This window comes from Pristiophorus japonicus, chromosome 5, assembly GCF_044704955.1.
Source record: "Pristiophorus japonicus isolate sPriJap1 chromosome 5, sPriJap1.hap1, whole genome shotgun sequence".
Taxonomy (NCBI): Eukaryota; Metazoa; Chordata; class Chondrichthyes; family Pristiophoridae; genus Pristiophorus; species Pristiophorus japonicus.
The window spans coordinates 228,810,182-228,827,483 of record NC_091981.1 but is presented as its reverse complement, the minus strand read 5'-3'; positions in this window follow the sequence as shown (position 1 = coordinate 228,827,483).

The window sequence follows — 17,302 nt, the reverse complement described above, 5'->3', positions numbered from 1 at the left end:
AAGACAAAGGTCCTCCATGAGCCTGTCCTCACCGCATAGCACTACCCCCATGTCATCAAGATCCATGGCGCGGCCCTGGACAACGTAGACCACTTCCCATACCTCGGGAGCCTCCTATCAACAAGAGCAGGCATCGACGACGAGATTCAACATCGCCTCCAGTGCGCCAGTGCAGCCTTCGGCCGCCTGAGGAAAAGAGTGTTTAAAGACCAGGCCCTTAAAACTGCCACCAAGCTCATGGTCTACAGGGCTGTAGTAATACCTGCCCTCCTGTATGGCTCAGAGACATGGACCATGTACAGTAGACACCTCAAGTTGCTAGAGAAATATTACCAACGATGTCTCCACAAGATCCTACAAATCCCTTGGGAGGACAGGTACACCAACATCAGCGTCCTCATCCAGGCTAACATCCCCAGCATTGAAGCACTGACCACACTCGATCAGCTCTGCTGGGCAGGCCACATAGTTTGCATGCCAGACACGAGACTCCCAAAGCAAGGGCTCTACTCAGAGCTCCTTCACAGCAAATGAGCCAAAGGTGGGCAGCGGAAACGCTACAAGGACACCCTCAAAGCCTCCCTAATAAAATGCGACATCCCCACTGACACCTGGGTGTCCCTGGCCCAAGACCGCCCTGTGGAGGAACTGCATCCGAGAGGGCGCTGAGCACCTCGAGTCTGAACGCCAAGACCATGCAGAAATCAAGCGCAGGCAGTGGAAAGAGCATGCGGCAAACCAATCCCACCCACCCCTTCCCTCAACGGCTATCTGTCCCACCTGTGACAGAGTCGATGGCTCTCATATTGGACTGTTCAGCCACCAAAGAACTCACTTCTGGAGTGGAAGCAAGTCTTCCTCGATTCCAAGGGACTGCCTATGGCAGCCAACGAAACACCAACCACTCACCCAAGATAAAAACTACCCACCAAGGGTCAACCAGATAGAGCTAAGCCCAGAGCATAGTCAATGCAGAGGGGATTTGCACTAAAGGTTTGGGGGAGAGTGATGTCATGTATCCTACATGGCTACTGTTTGTACTAACACAAGGTGTGCCACCAGAGGGCACAGCAGTGGGAGACTTGCAGGTTACCTGTACAGGTGTGCCAGGCCTAGTATAAAAGGCAGGCCACCAGGTGTGATCCTCACTCTGGAGTTATCAATAAAGGACTAAGATCTCTACAGTTCAAGTACAACACATTGCCTCGTGGAGTCATTACCAGAGTATCTAAAGACATAATTTGTATGTTTTTTGCATCTTTTTTTCTTGTGTAATAAATCTTTATTTTGTGTTCCCATATCTGTGCAGGTCTTTCATTTCACTGTGACCAATGATGTGTAAAAGGGCTCATTGGGTTGGCCATGGAAATGCAAAGATGAAGGGTGAAGTGGGCATGAGCTCATTGGAAATGAGCAGCAAGGAGACGGTTTTGCACTTCCCTTGCAGGGTTTGGATGACGACGCTGTCTCCTGCATGGCCAGCGACCCGCCTCCTCGTCCTCCTCCTCCTGTGCGTCGTGCTCCTGCACCTCCTCCTCTGGTCCTCCTCCTCGTCCTCCAATGATTGTGCCCTCATGATTGCCAGGTTGCGAAGCATGCTGCAGATGACCACGAATAGGAAGACCCGCTCAGGTGAGTACTACAACACTCCACAAGAGCGATCCAGGCAGCAGAACCTCTGTTTAAGGATCGCGATGCACTACTCAATTAAGCATCTGGTGGCTGAATGAATGTCGTTGTAGGCTTTCTGCACAGCACTCCTGGGGTTGCGAAGGGGAGTCAGCAGCCAAGTGCACAGTGGGTAGACCTTGCCTCCAAGGAACCAGCCACAATCTTGGTTTGGGCCAGCAAACATGCCGGGCAAACCGGTCTGGTGCAGGATGAAAGTATCGTGGCTGCTGCTAGGATACTGGATATCAACTGCCATGATTTTGCGGTGGTCGCACACCAGCTGAACTTTGAGGGAGTGGAGTCCCTTGCGGTTTCTGAAAATTTCAGGATTGTTTGTGGCGCCCTCAATGCGACGTGGGTGCAGTCTATGAGGCCTGACCCTTGGGGAAGCCTGCAATTCGCACAAATCCAGTCTGCCACTCTAACTGCTTCGCCCTGGTCATCGGGAAGGATATGTAGTCCCTCCTCCTCTTATAGAGAGCATCTGTCACTTGATGGGTGGAGCTATGCGCGGCGAACTGCAAAATGTTCAATAGGTCTGCTGTAGCAGCTTGGAAAGATCCAGTGGCATAGAAATTGGGTGCTATGGTCACTTTGGATGCGATGGTCAGAACTGTCCTCAGCCTTGTCTGTGGCTGGAGATCTGGCTGCAGGAGATTGACCTTCTGGAATCGAAGTCTATGGAGACATTAGTCATGAATGAAAACTGCTGCCTGTAGACCCTTGCACGATAGGGCCTTCTCCCGCCACGTTTATGCTCACGTCTTCCTATGGCAGCTGCCTCACTGTCTTCTCCTTCATGCTCTTGCTGCTCCTCACCCACTGCAGCCTGCTGCTGGCAAGCATCCGCCTCCTGTGCATCCTGCCTTCTCCCGATTTCGCCCACTATCTGGTGTGGGGGGGATCAGCCTACCTGACTCTCCTCCTGACGGCAGGTCCTTCCTGGGCCACCTCTCTGGGTTGAGTTCTGTCACTATCTCCATGGCCTTCGACATGTTGGGCCACCGTGTGTGCTCTGTCCCTTGCCCGCTGCTTCTGGAGCTGTTGGAGCCGGAACCACCTTCTCCTGCGTGCCTCCCTGCCACACTCAATGTGCAGGAGGCATTCCGCTGCCAGCACTGAGCCCACTGTCTCCACAAGCACAACCCCCACAATGAGGGCTCTGTGTTGTACAGATTGAGGACCCAGCCCACTCGCACTCAATCTGCTCTGAACAAGGCAACTGGCAAACTTGTGAAAAGTCTGAAAAATTCTCGGCAAAAACAATGCTGCTAGACGCAACACACCTTTAAAGGCCGCTGGCGGTCTTGAGCCGGCACTGTGTACCGACCCAAAAAACTGTCGTTGGCACTGACAGGCGGCCGGAAGACTATTTGACCTGAATTTACCTTCCGGGGCGGAGCCGCTGCGGTGCGCTCTGATGATGTCGTTAACGACCCATCTGCAGGAGTGGGGCGGGAGTCAGGGAGGAGTGGGGCGGATCTTCAGACCACAGCAAAAACCCGAGGGCAATGCCGCGAACATCAGCCAGTCCGCCGCCAGTTGGCGGCCATTCCGCGCCGGCCCGTGACCGCTGCTTTCAGGCATCCGGAGGCCTTATCGGGAGGGGCAATTTCGGCCCCTTAATTTCCACAGACAGGACAACTCTCATGATTTTTATTAATTATATTTATAGAATTTAAGGTATAGTGCAGTATATGAAAGAGAAATGTTACACTAATGCAATGAGAAATGGATGGCCATTGAGGTTGAGATTAAGTTTTAGGCACATTGACAGGACCAGAGAGGTTTGATATCATCAATGGAAAAATCCGGTTCTCACATTGCCTAGTGAAAATTGCTGGGTTTGTGACTGTTAGAACCCATATTACCTTACATCAGTGTGACCAGCTAAATACCTGAGATGTGCTGTCTTCACTCTTCCTTAATTGGCACTTCCTATCCCTGGCATTCAGTGCATGGGACACCTGCCATTAAGAGTGAGTAGATTTACCAGTTCTCAATGTGACCACTGGGTGGAGCAATTCACCAGGGACTAATCATTGTTCCGTCTTGTGCTTCAGCTGCTTCAGAAATGGCTTTCACTTCAACAGCAGGATATGAACTTTTCTGTGTATTACCTGTTATGTCTCAAATAAAGCAATGTGACTAAGTACTGTAGACTTGAGTTTATTCTGACTCCAGAGTGCTGGCACAGCATGGGAGGCTTACTTATATACAGTGCTCCTAAGGGATGCTGTCCTCTGGTGGCGGTAGAATGCTGGTTACTATGGGCCCAAGTTTTCACACGATAAAAAACGGGCGCCCCTCCGAGCTGGGCGCCCGTTTTTCACGCCTAAAACGGCACCTAAAAAAAACCTTGCGATTCTGGAGCGTTCTGCAGCTCCTTGTCAGGTATTTTCAGTTCTACAAAAATCTTCACTTGCTCCATTCTAACTTAGTTTGGAGTACGTTTTCACTGTGGAAACTTTGAAATCAGGCGTCAGTGGTCGGACACGACCCCTTTTGAAGAAAAAATTCTGTTCCATATTAGAACTGTTCTACCTGACTAGAACTGCAGAAAAAAAATGTGGAGAATTGCGATTTCTAAGATAGTCCGTTCTCCACCAGTTGCTCCTAAAAATCAGGCGCAAATCATGTGGAAACTTGGGCCCATAGTGTTACATACATAACATCACTCCCCTCAAAGTCAATAGTACACTTATTTACAGGGTGAGACGATCTGGGGCTTTCCACTCCCTAGTCGATCACCTCAGTACAAATACAGCTGCAGGTGAGTTGGTTGGGCCTTCGCTGGGCCGCAGCACAGCTGACCTTACAGGGCTTCTGGGGATGATGAGTTCAGCTTCATGGTCAACCATGATGTCGGTTGCAACTTGTGTTTGTAGCGGAGGGTCGAAGTTGGTGGTGTCCCCTTCAGGTTGCTCGTGGCGGTCTGTGAATCGCAGTTTGGTTTGGTCCAAATGCTTTCTGCAAGTTAGTCCATTTGCAAGTTTGACCTCAAACACCCTACTTCCTTCTTTGACTACAACTGTGCCAGCAAGCCATTTTGGACCATGTCTGTAATTGAGTACAAATACAGGGTCATTGACTTCATTATCGCGTGATAAATTTGCATGATCATGGTACATGCTTTGTTGATGCCGCCTGCCCGCGACATGATCATAGAGATCAGGGTGGACTAGAGAGAGCCTTGTTTTGAGTGCCCTTTTCATGAGCAGTTCGGCAGGGGGAACCCCGGTGAGCAAGTGGGGTCTTGTGCGGTAGCTGAGCAGGACTTGGGACAGGCCTTCCGACACGCAGGGAGCCTTCCGACACGCGTTTCAAGCTTTGCTTGATGCTTTGTGTTAAGTCCTGACTCTAATGTACTGACTTACACGAGACACATGCTGAAGTCAAGGTCACTCAGGACCTGCACCTTTAATTCCAGCTCTCCAGTGCTGCATTTGCCTGAGACCTCCCTTTATATACCACAGTGGGACAGGTATGGAGTGTCTCCTGCAAGTGCACCCCTGTTACAGGTCATATCCAGTTACAGTCATGTATAGCATGGTAAGATACAGTTATATACAGTGATGTGAGATGCATGACATCACCCTCCCCCAAGGTCTTATTGCCTTTATAGATTCAGTCTCTCAGGTGGTCTGCGCTCTCGCGTGGAGCGTCATAGTTGTGGTTCAGTTGTTTGCCTTGGTGCCTGTTTTTCGTTCGGTGTGATTGCTGGTATCTCACCTGGGCTGTCTGTTGAGACTGCCCTTTCCTCAGATTGTTCCACCTGTCTGTCCACCAGGTATGGTGTGAGTTCCACATTGTAGTCTGCCTCTGGTTCTTCAGTGTAATCAGTGAATCTACTTTTTACTTGGTCTACATGCCTCCGGCAGGTTTGGCCATTTGTACAACCAGTAGCCTGTTTCCCTCTTTGTCTGTTACTATCCCTGCAAGCCATTTGGGACCCCGGCCATAGTTTAGCACAAACACTTTGTCCCCTATCTCATTCCACCTCTCCCTTGAATTTCGGTCATGGTACTCAGTTAGCTTTTGACGCTTAGCCTCAATAATTTCATGCATGTCTGGGAGGATTATCGAGAGTCTGGTCTTTAAGATTCGTTTCATCAATAGTTGCGTGGGGGGAACCCCAGTCAACGAATGCAGACGAGATCTGTATGCCAGCAGCAGTCGCAACAGGCGGCTCTGCAGCGTGGGGGCTTGGATTCTGAGCATGCCTTGTTTAATGATCTGCACTGCTCGCTCTGCCTGGCCATTGGAGGCCGGCTTGAAAGGTGCCATCTTAACGTGATTGATACCGTGGTCAACTATAAAATCGTGAAATTCTGCGCTGGTGAAGCATGGACCATTATCACTGACCAATATGTCAGAATGCTGTGCGTTGCAAACATGATTCTAAGGCTCTCCAAAGTGGTGGAGGTGGTGCTCGAGTTTAAAATGGTGCACTCGATCAATTTTGAAAATGCATCAACGACTACGAGGAACATTTTGCCCATGAATGGGCCGGCATAGTCTACATGCACACGCGACCACGGTTTGGTGGGCCAGGGCCAGGGGCTTAGGGGGGCCTCCCTGGGGGCATTGCTGAGTTGAGCACAAATGAAGCACTGACGGATGCAGAGCTCCAAGTCCACATCATTGCCAGGCCACCAGGCATGAGATCTGGCTATGGCCTTCATAAGGACGATCCCCGGGTGCTCGCAATGGAGCTCCCAGACAAACGCCTCCCTGCCTCGTAAGGGCATAACCACTCAGCTGCCCCACATCAAGCAGTCTGCCTGTAGTGAGAGTTCATGCATGCGCCTATGGAAAGGTTTGACCTCCTCGTGGCAGGCATCGTGAGCCTCTGCCCAGTCACCAGTTAAAACGCATCTTTTAACAAGAGATAACGTGGGGTCGCTGGTCGTCCAGACTCTGATTTGGCGAGCCGTCATGGGCGAACCTGTGGATTCAAAGGCATTGATTGCCATGACCATCTCACAGTCCTGTTCGTCGGACCCTTCTGTGGTCGCCAGGGGTAGCCTGCTAAGCGTGTCGGCACAATTGTCTGTGCCTGGTCTGTGCCTTCTTGTGTAGTCGTAAGACGCTAGCATGAGTGCCCACCGCCGAATGCGCGCCGAGGCTTTGGCGTTGATTGCCTTGCACTCGGATAGTAGGGACGTGAGGGGTTTGTGGTCAGTTTCTAATGCAAACTTGGCCCCGAAAAGGTGTTGGTGCATCTGTTTGACACCGTTCACGCACGTGAGCGCCTCTTTCTCAACCATACCGTACCCGCGCTCCGCCCGCGAAAGTGACCTGGGGGCATAAGCAACGGGCTGCAATTTACCCGCATCATTGACGTGCTGTAAAATGCACCCGACCCTGTACGCTGACGCATCATACATAAGGACTAACTTTTTACCTGGGTCAAAAAAGGCTAAAACACTGTTGGAACATAGAAGGTTGTGTGCCTTATTGAAGGCGCGTTCTTGGGTATCTCCCCAAAACCAATCGCACCCCTTTCTGAGTAGCACATGGAGAGGCTCCAGCAGCGTGCTCAAGTTCTGCATAAAGTTCCCAAAGTAATTGAGTAGCCCGAGAAAGGCGCGCAGTTCTGAGACATTCCGGGGCCTGGGTGCCAGGCGAATCGCTTTGGTTTTGGATTCGGTTGGGCGGATTCCATCAGCGGCAATCCTTCTGCCCAAAAATTCAACCTCAGGTGCGAGAAACAGATACTTGGATTTCTTAACTCTTAGGCCTACCTGATCCAATCGACTCAGTACTTCCTCAAATTGCAGCCATGAGAGTCGGTGTCCCTGCCCGTGATAAGTATGTCACCTTGAAACACAACCGTCCCCAGGATGGACTTGAGCAGACTTTCCATGTTGCGCTGAAATATTGCAGCTGCCGACCTGATGCCGAATGGGCATCGATTGTACACAAAAAGGCCTCGATGTGTGTTGATGGTGGTGAGTAGCTTAGACTCTTCAGTCAGTTCTTGCGTCATATACGCAGATGTGAGGTCAAGTTTCGAGAAAAGTTTTCCTCAAGCCAATGTGACAAATAGGTCCTCCTCTCTGGGCAGTGGGTATTGGTCCTGTAGAGAGACTCTGTTTATGGTAGACTTGTAATCACCACAGTTTCGCACAGATCCATCAGGCTTCATGACGGGGACAATGGGGCTTGCCCTGTCGCTGAATTCCACGGGAGAAACTATGCCTTCCCGCAGAAGCCGGTCCAGTTTGTTTTCAATCTTTTTCCTCATCACATAAGACACAGCTCTAGCCTTGTGATGGACTGGTCTGGCATTCTGTGTGATGTAGATTCTAACTTTAGCTCCTTTGAAGGTGCCCACACCTGGCTGAAAGAGATGTTCAAAACGGCTTAAAACTGTTGAGTAGGAGGTCCGTTCCTCTGACGACATGGCATGAACATCATCCCATTTCCAATTAAGTTCTGCTAGCCAGCTTCTCCCCAACAGGGCTGGGAGATCCCCAGGGACAATCCACAGGGAAAGTCGGTTCACCATCCCTTTGTGTGTGACAGAGAGCATGGCGCTGCCAAGGATTGGGATGATTTCTTTAGTATAGGTCCTTAGTTTGGTGTCGATTTTTGAGAGTTTTGGTCTGTTGCTTTTGTGCAGCCACAGCTGTTCAAATTGTTGAACGCTCATGAGGGATTGACTAGCCCCCATGTCCAGTCCCATGTTGACGGGTATCCCGTTGAGTAGAACCCTCATTATAATTGGAGGCGTCTTGGTGTAAGAACAGTGGACATTGATTATGTTAACCTGCTGCACCTCAGCGTCCCGTGCACTGTTCCAACTGTCTTCTGGTCCGCTTTCCGACCCTTCCGATTCGTATATCAGCTGAGCTGCTGTTTTTCTGCACATGCGAGCCAGATGCCCTGTGTAGTTGCAGTTTCTGCAAACAGCATGCTGAAATCGACACACCCTGGTTGAGTGCCTTCCCCCACATCTCCAACACAGACCGTTTCCATTGTTTCCGAAGGATGAGCTGCATCTGGCTGATCTCCTTTGAGCTTCTCTCAATCTGTTGTTGATTGCTCGCATTGTGGGTTGATGAGGTGTGATCAGCCGTTCATGTGGCTCTTAAGTTTGATGACTTCTGGCGCCACTGTCTGCTGTTGAAGGCCTGCTCTCCTGCCTTTGTCTGTGTGTGGGGGTAGCGGTTTGTTTCACAATGTGAACCCCTTGTTCCGATGCCTCGTTGGTTGTCGTACGCGAAGTATAGATCAGCCTGGTTTCTTCTTTGCCTGCCAAGAACGTCTGTGCGACCAGTGCTGCTGCCTCTAGAGTCAAGTTCTTAGTCTCTATAAGCTTTTGGAATATGCCTGCGTGGCCTATTCCTTCAATAAAAAAGTCTCTCAGTATTTCTCTCCTTAGTTCATCGGGGAACTCACATGAACTAGCCAGCCTCCGAAGTTCCGCCACGAAGTCGGGAATGCTTTGGCCCACACAGCGTCTGTAGTTGTAGAACCTGTGTCTGGCTGCTCGCTGGCTTCAGGTGGTCTCTCACCAATGTGCTCAACTCCTCAAATGACTTGCTTGCTGGTTTCTCGGGTGCCAGCAGGTCTTTCATTAAAGCGTATGCTTTCGAGCCACAGCTGATCAAGAGATGGGCTCTTCTCTTGCCTGCCTTATCGTCGCCCAGCCAGTCTTTGGTCACAAAGCTTTTCTGGAGCCTTTCTATAAAGTCCTCCCAATTGTCTCCCACATTGTACTTTTCATCTGATCCGTTGTTCATCATTCTGTGGATTCTGTGATCCCGTAACTCGTCGCCACTGTTAAGTCCTGATTCTAATGTACTGACTTACACGAGACACATGCTGAAGTCAAGGTCACTCAGGACCTGTACCTTTAATTCCAGCTCTCCAGTGCTGCACTTGCCTGAGACCTCCCTTTATATATCTCAATGGGACAGGTGTGGAGTGTCTCCTGCAAGTGCACCCCTGGTGGTAAGGTATGCTTATTGTGACAGGTCATATCCAGTTACAGTCATGTGTAGCATGGTAAGATACAGTTATATACAGTGATGTGAGATACATGACAGTTTGGACTGCCCGTTCTGCCTGGCCGTTAGATGCGGGCTTGAACGGGGCAGATGTGACGTGTTTGATCCCATTGCGGGTTATGAATTCCTTGAATTTAGCACTGGTGAAGCATGACCCATTGTCGCTGACAAGGACATCAGGCAGGCCGTGCGTGGCAAACATGGCTCGTAGGATTTCGATGGTGTCAATTGATGTGCTTACAGACATTATTACACATTCAATCCATTTTGAATAAGCATCCACAACAACCAAAAACATTTTGCCTAGAAACGGGCCAGTGAAGTCAACGTGGATCCTAGACCACGGTTTGGAGGGCCATAACCACAAACTTAACGGTGCCTCCTGGGGTGCATTGCTCAGTTGAGAGCAAGTGTTGCATTGGCGCACGCAAGACTCCAAATCTGAGTCGATGCTGGGCCACCACACATGGGATTTGGCTATAGCTTTCATCATTACTATGCCTGGGTGGGTACTGTGTAAGTCGCGTAAGAACATTTCCCTGCCTTTCTTAGGCAAAACCACGAGATTACCCCACAAAAGACAGTCCACCTGTATGGACATTTCATCTTTGCGCTGCTGGAACGGCTTCATGTGTCTCCACTGGGACGCTGGACCAGCTCCCATGGAGGACACAGTTTTTTACAAGGGATAGTAAAGGATCCTGGTTGGTCCAGCTCTTGATCTGGTGGGCTGTAACGGGTGACTTTACATTTCCAGGCTGCAAGATTCTGCAGGCTGTGCCATTTCCACCCCGGTGATGGGCAATGGTAGCTGACTGAGAGCATCAGCGCAGTTCTCTGTGCCTGGCCTGTGGCAAATTACATAGTTGTATGCAGATAGCATGAGCGCCCATCTTTGGATGCAAGCAGAGACATTGGTATTAATCCCTTTGCTCTCTGAGAATAACGATATGAGCGGCTTAGGGTCAGTTTCTAACTCGAACTTAAGCCCAAACAGGTACTGATGTATTTTTTTCAGCCAGAGCTTCTTTTTCAATCATGCTGTAGGTCCTTTCGGCCTTGGACAAACTTCTGGACGCATAAGCGACCGGTTGCAATGTTCCCGATTCGTTTGCTTGTTGTAACACACACCCAATCCCATACGAAGACGCATCGCAAGCTAACACTAAACGTTTACATGGGTCATAAAGAACAAGCAGTTTGTTGGAACATAACAGATTTCTGTCTTTCTCAAAAGCAGTTTCTTGTGATTTCCCCCATACCCAGTCATCTCACTTGCAGAGCAACACATGTAGAGGTCCTAGCAAGGTGCTTAATCCGTGCGTGGCGTGGAAATTACCAAAATAAGGAGTCCCAGGAACAACTGCAGCTCCGTCACCTTCTGTGGTCTCGGCGCGTTCTTGATGGCCTCCGTCTTGGCATCAGTGGGTCTGATGCCGTCTGCCGTGATTCTTCTCCCGAAGAACACAACCTCTAGCGCCAGGAAAACACATTTCAGGCATTTCAACCTGAGTCCCACATGATCTCGCTGACTTGGAACCTCTTCCAGGTTCTGCAAGTGTTCAATGGTGTCCCGACCTGTGATCAATATATCGTCCTGGAAAACCACGGTGCGCGGAACTGGCCCAAGGAGACTCTCCATGTTCCTTTGAAAAATAGCCGCGGCCGATTGAATCCGAAACAGGCATCTATTGTAGAATAACAGACCTATGTGCGTGTTGATGCAGGTGAGGCCTTTCGAAGATTCCGCCAACTCCTGCGTCATGTAGGCCGGGGTCAGGTCCAACTTGGTGAACATCTTCCCTGCTGCCAGCGTCGCAAAGAGGTCATCTGCCTTGGGTAGCGGGTACTGGTCCTGCAGCGAAAAACGGTTAATCGTTACTTTATAGTCCCCACAAATTCTGACCGTGCCATTGCCCTTGAGAACCAGAACAATCGGACTAGCCCACTCACTGAACTCCACCGGCGCGATGATGCCCTCTCATTGCAGCCTGTCCAGCTCGATCTCCACTTTCTCTCGCATCATATATGGCACCGCACGTGCCTTGTGGTGGGTGGGTCGTGTACCGGGAACCAAGTGGATCTGCACCTTCGCCCCCGAGAAACTTCCGATGCCTGGTTCAAACAACGACAAGAACTTGCTCAAAACCTGGGCACATGAGGCGTCGTCGATGGACGAAAGTGCTCAGATGTCGTCCCAGTTCCAGCGGATTTTTCCCAGCCAGCTTCTACCAAACAGTGTGGGGACATCGCCTGGTACAATCCATAGTGGTAGTTCATGCACCGCTCCATCATAGGAGACTTTTACTGTTGCACGGATAATTACAGGGATCAGCTCTTTAGTGTAAGTTCTCAGCTTGGTATGAATAGGGCTCAGCTTGGGCCTCTGTGCCTTGTTGCACCACAGCCTCTCAAAGGCCTTTTTGCTAATGATGGACTGACTCGCACCCGTGTCCAATTCCATGGATACTGAAATTCCATTCAGTTCAACTTTTAACATGATCGGTGGACATTTCGTGATGAAGGTGTGTACTCCGTACACTTCTGCCTCCTTGATTCCGGTCTCTAGTTCAGTTTAATCAGCCATGGATCGGTATTCCTCTGCAACATGGTGGTTTGCAGGGTTTGCAGCTCATCTGCACATTCGCTGGAGGTGTCCCATTGTTCCACAGCCTTTGCACGCATAGTGTTTGAAGCGGCATTGATGAGCTCGATGATCACCTCCACAGCGTCAACAAGGTGTTAATTGCCTCGCATTCACACTTGATGGCGGACTCTGAATCATCTGATGTCGTGCAGCTGCAGGCGTGTACATTCTGCCATATGCATTCCTACCTGAAAATGACGTTACTTTGTGTACAGTACCTGCCGATACATCTTTATGCTGAGACATTTGTTTGCTGTTAGCACTGGTGGACATAAATGCCTAGGGGGATCAAGGGGTATGGCGAGAAAGCAGGAATGGGGTACTGAAGTTGCATGTTCAGCCATGAACTCATTGAATCGTGGTGCAGGCTCGAAGGGCCAAATGGCCTACTCCTGCACCTATTTTTTATGTTTCTATGGGCTATCATTATGGCTTTTCTCAGGTTCGGTGTTTCAACAGCCAATAGTTTGCAAAGGATAACCTCATGGCCAATGCCAAGCACAAAAAAGTCTCTTAGCATTTGCTCCAGGAATCCATCGAATTCGCAATGTCCTACAAGGCGCCTTAGTTCGGCGACATAGCTCACCACTTCCTGGCCTTCAGACCGTTGACATGTATAAAATCGATACCTTGCCATCAGAACGCTCTCCTTTGGATTGAGGTGCTCCCAGACCAGCGTACACAGTTCTTCATATGATTTGGTTGTTTGGTTTCAGCGGAGCAAGAAGATTCTTCATGAGGCCATAGGTTGTTGCCCTGCAGACGGTGAGGAGGATCACCCTTCGTTTGGCAGCGTTCTTATTCCCTTCCAGCTCATTGGCCATGAAGTATTGGTTGAGTCGCTCCATGAAGGCTTCCCAATCATCACATTCTGAGAATTTCTCCAGGCTACCAACAGTTCTCTGCATTTTCACGTGATGGTTCGTTATCTATTACTCGTCGCCAGTTGTTATGTCTCAAATAAAGCAATGTGACTGAGGCTTGAGTAAGTGTGAACTTAGTCTCTTTATTCTGACTCCAGAGTGCTGGCACAGCATGGGAGGCCTGCTCATATACAGTGCTCCCAAAGGATGCTGGGATCCCTTGGGACACCAACAGATGCCTCTGGGGGCGGTTGAATGCTGGTTACAAGGTGTTGCATACATAACATTACCCATCACCCATCATGCAGCCACTGATTTGTCTGTACTTATTTTAACTCTATTCAAACTGATTTATACTGCGTATTTATCTTGATCTGAATATCTTGCTGTTCAGTACATTATTCACTCAACCTATCATAGTTCCATTTTACTTTCTTGTGACCTTCATTTTATATTTGCCCTGTGATTTTTGGATTGATTTGTCCTTTAGTGACAATGTAAATCTCGCACATTCTAAATGTTTTCAGTGTGTTCGAACAGCTTTGAGATCAAAATCAACAATCAAATCCAGCTGGACTGGTGCTGTGAAAGTTTGCTGTATCTAATAGGATCCTAAATTTAATGAGTTCAAAGTTTCAATCCAGTTTCTATATATGCAGGACCACTATTATAACCTGAGCTACAGTTTAGCACTAATTGGCTCCATATTGAACGTCTCACAGATAACAAGGATGATTTGTGCATGAAATAAAAATGTCACACTGATGCAGTGGGGGAGGGAATATCCTTCTGAAATTGAGCTATGTTGGACAGTTACTGGGAATGCTCTGTCACACCTAATTGTAGATGCTAATACTGCAAGAAGTTGGAAAAATATTTCATTGTTAATACTGACCTCCCTCACCTCAAAGAGGGGAAAAAAATAGAAACATTTTAAAATCATATCATATGTAATGTGCATTAAATTAATACTTTCATCACTTCCAATTGAAACAGAAATCAACAACAGTTTGCAATTCAGAACATCTTTCGTGTAACAAAACATCCCAAAGCACTTCACAGGGATGATAACCAAAAAGTGATGGGTGAAAGTTTAAGGGAATTGACTGAAGATATGAATTCATGGTCAAAGAGGTAGGTTTTGAGGAGGCATTTGAAGGAAGGGAGCAAGATATCAAAGTGGAAGGTTCAGGGAGCATTTCCCAAAGTGCGGAGATGAGGTGGCTGAAGGCTCCGCCACTGAAGGTGGAGCGAGGAGAGGGAATGTAAAGGTCGGAGTCAGAAGAGTGGAGGATGAATGTAGTTAGAGATTGGAGGTTGCAGGGATTGGGAAAGGGGGCACAATAGAGGGACTTGGAAATTAGGATGAAGCTTGTGAATCTGGTATAGTGGGGGATGGGGAGCCAACAGCGGTCAGCGAGGATGGGGTGAGAAGAGAGCGGGACTTAATGTGGTTTAGGATGTGGGTGATGAAGCTTTGGATGAGTTGGAGTTTATGAAGAGTGGAACTTGCGAGGCCAGCAGGGAGGGTGTTGGAGGAACCAAGCTTGGAAGCGAAGAACGCATGAATCAATATTTCAGCGACAATGAGGGTGAGGTAGAGGTAGAGGTGGGGTGTTGCAGGTGGACATAGAAAGCCTCGATAGTGGCTGGGATTTGGGGTTGGAGATGCATGGTGGGGTCAAACGGGACACTGGGTTGTGCAATCAGTCAAAGATAGAGATAGATAGAATCAGGGTTATTGTCCTGAATATTTGGCAGGAGTGGAACAGGAGCTTAGTGGTCCGCACAGAGTCGTCTTAAACGGAATGCTTCTAAACAAAGTGTTAAAATTGGGAATTTGGAGAGAGCAGAGGGGGATGGAGGTGTTGCATTTTGCCTCCAAATATTGTAGTGCTTTGTGTTACAGGTAAATATCTAATTAAACTAAATCTAATAGTTAACAAACTAAACTATAACTGTTTTATTTACCTGGATCAGACCAGGACAAGTCTTAAGTTTATTTTTGGTAAGTTTAGATAGTAGTCTAATAAATAGAAGCATTTATCATTTTTTTCCATTGTTTTAATGCTTAGTGCAAGTTAGTGTGTAAAAAAAACTTAAGTAGATATAAATAATATAAATAATCTAGATTAAAATATGGCAGAGCAGGTTGTGTGCCTGGATTGCAGTATGTGGGAGTTTGTGGACAGTGAGACAGTCCCGAGCAAGCACATCTGTGGTAGTTGTCTCCGCCTCGAATCTCTCCGGCTCAGAGATATTGAGCTGGAGTGCGAGTTGGAGACACTCCGACACATAAGGGAGGTAGAGCAGTATCTGGACAGTTTGCTCCAGACTTTGGTCACACCTCGTAGAGAGATGTAGGATCAGAATAGGGTTGATGTGATTGATAGTGTGCCGAGTAAGGGAAACCCAGGTGAGATAGAGAACGAGGATCCACAGAAACTGATCCTGTTCAACCGGTGCAATGCACTTGCTACCTGTGAGGATAAGGATAAAGACTGTCAGAAGGTCAGCTAAAATGGCACCTTGACACAGGAGTCTGTCCAAAGGGGGGATGAGGAGGAGGAGGAGGGGAAGCGTAATGTGGTAGTTGTAGGGGATTCAATAATTAGGGGGACAGATAGCATCCTTTGTAAGCAGGATCGCGAGTCCCACATGCTAAGTTGCCTACCTGGTGCCAGGGTGAGGGACATCTCAAACGGGCTTGAAAGGATATTGGAGAGGGAGGGAGAGGATCCAGTCATTGTGGTCCATGTTGGGACCAACAACATAGGAAAGAGTAGATAAGAGGTCTTGTTTCGGGAGTACCAGGAACTAGGAGCTAAATTAAAGATCAGGACATCAAGAGTTATTAACTCTGCATTTTTAGCTGTGCCACATGCAAATTGGCATAGAGATAAGCTGATTAGGGAAATGAATACATGGCTGAAGGCGTGGTGTGGGAAAGAGGGGTTCGACTTCATGGGTCACTGGCACCAGTATTGGAACTGGAGGAAATTGTACCATATGGACAGGCTCCACCTGAACCAAGCTGGGACCAGGATCCTAGAGGAAAGGATAAATAGGACGGTCACAAGGACTTTAAACTAGTAAATGAAGGCTCAGGTGGAAATTGTAATACAAATAATAGTTCAAAAACAAACAAAAGGGAAGAGAATAGAGTACCAGTCAGAAATTGTGCTACAGGTAAAAGGAAAGTGAAAAGATATACAGTGAATAAACCAGGAGAGAGAACGAAGAAACATGCGAGTAAAGCATTAGAACTGAAGGACAGGCTAAGCAGTGTGGCCCAAATAAGCATTCTTTATACAAATGCATGGAGTATAAGGAATAAATTCAATGAATTGCAGGTGCAAATTCAACTTAAAGGGTACGACATGGTAACCATTTCTAAGACATGGCTACAAGGTGGTCAGGACTGGGAACTAAATATACCAGGTTATAAGGTCTACAGGAAAGATAGGGAAAATGGCAGAGGGAGGAGTAGCCTTAGTGATTAAGGATGAAATAATTTCAATGATAAGAGAGGTGTAAGATTTCTAAATCTCTGGCATTAAATTAACAGTGAGATGATTATTTTAAAATAATTCGGAACAGTTTATTAAAAACACATACACATCTAACAGCAGTTGTCAATTATCCTACGGATCTACCTTAGTTACAACAGAGATACAATGAGGTTAGAATCAAAAGCGATATACTTTATTTCCCTCTGGCTGGTTGGATGTACACATGGCCTGCTGTTTTGGCTGGTCTTTGAGCAGGAGGTCTTGCCGTGTGTCCAGGAGAGAAAAAAAATTGCAAACTGTGGTTTGAGTTCGTTCTTATACCTCTCAAAGCCATTGTTCCTCAGAAAGCCTCAGGATTGGATCTTGGTCCCGGGGCAGTTCCTTATTGGCTCTCCTCACCCATGTGTCTGCCCAGCCATCTCTTGATTAGGTTAATTGCTTTCGAATTAACACAATACACAAACAGGCCATGCTGGAAGCCTGTGAGCTTCCATTTTTTTTAAATACTGCAGCCTTTCCGTATAATCTACACTTTTAATATTTATACATACACAGAATCAATGTTATCATTAATAAACACTTTTATTCTTA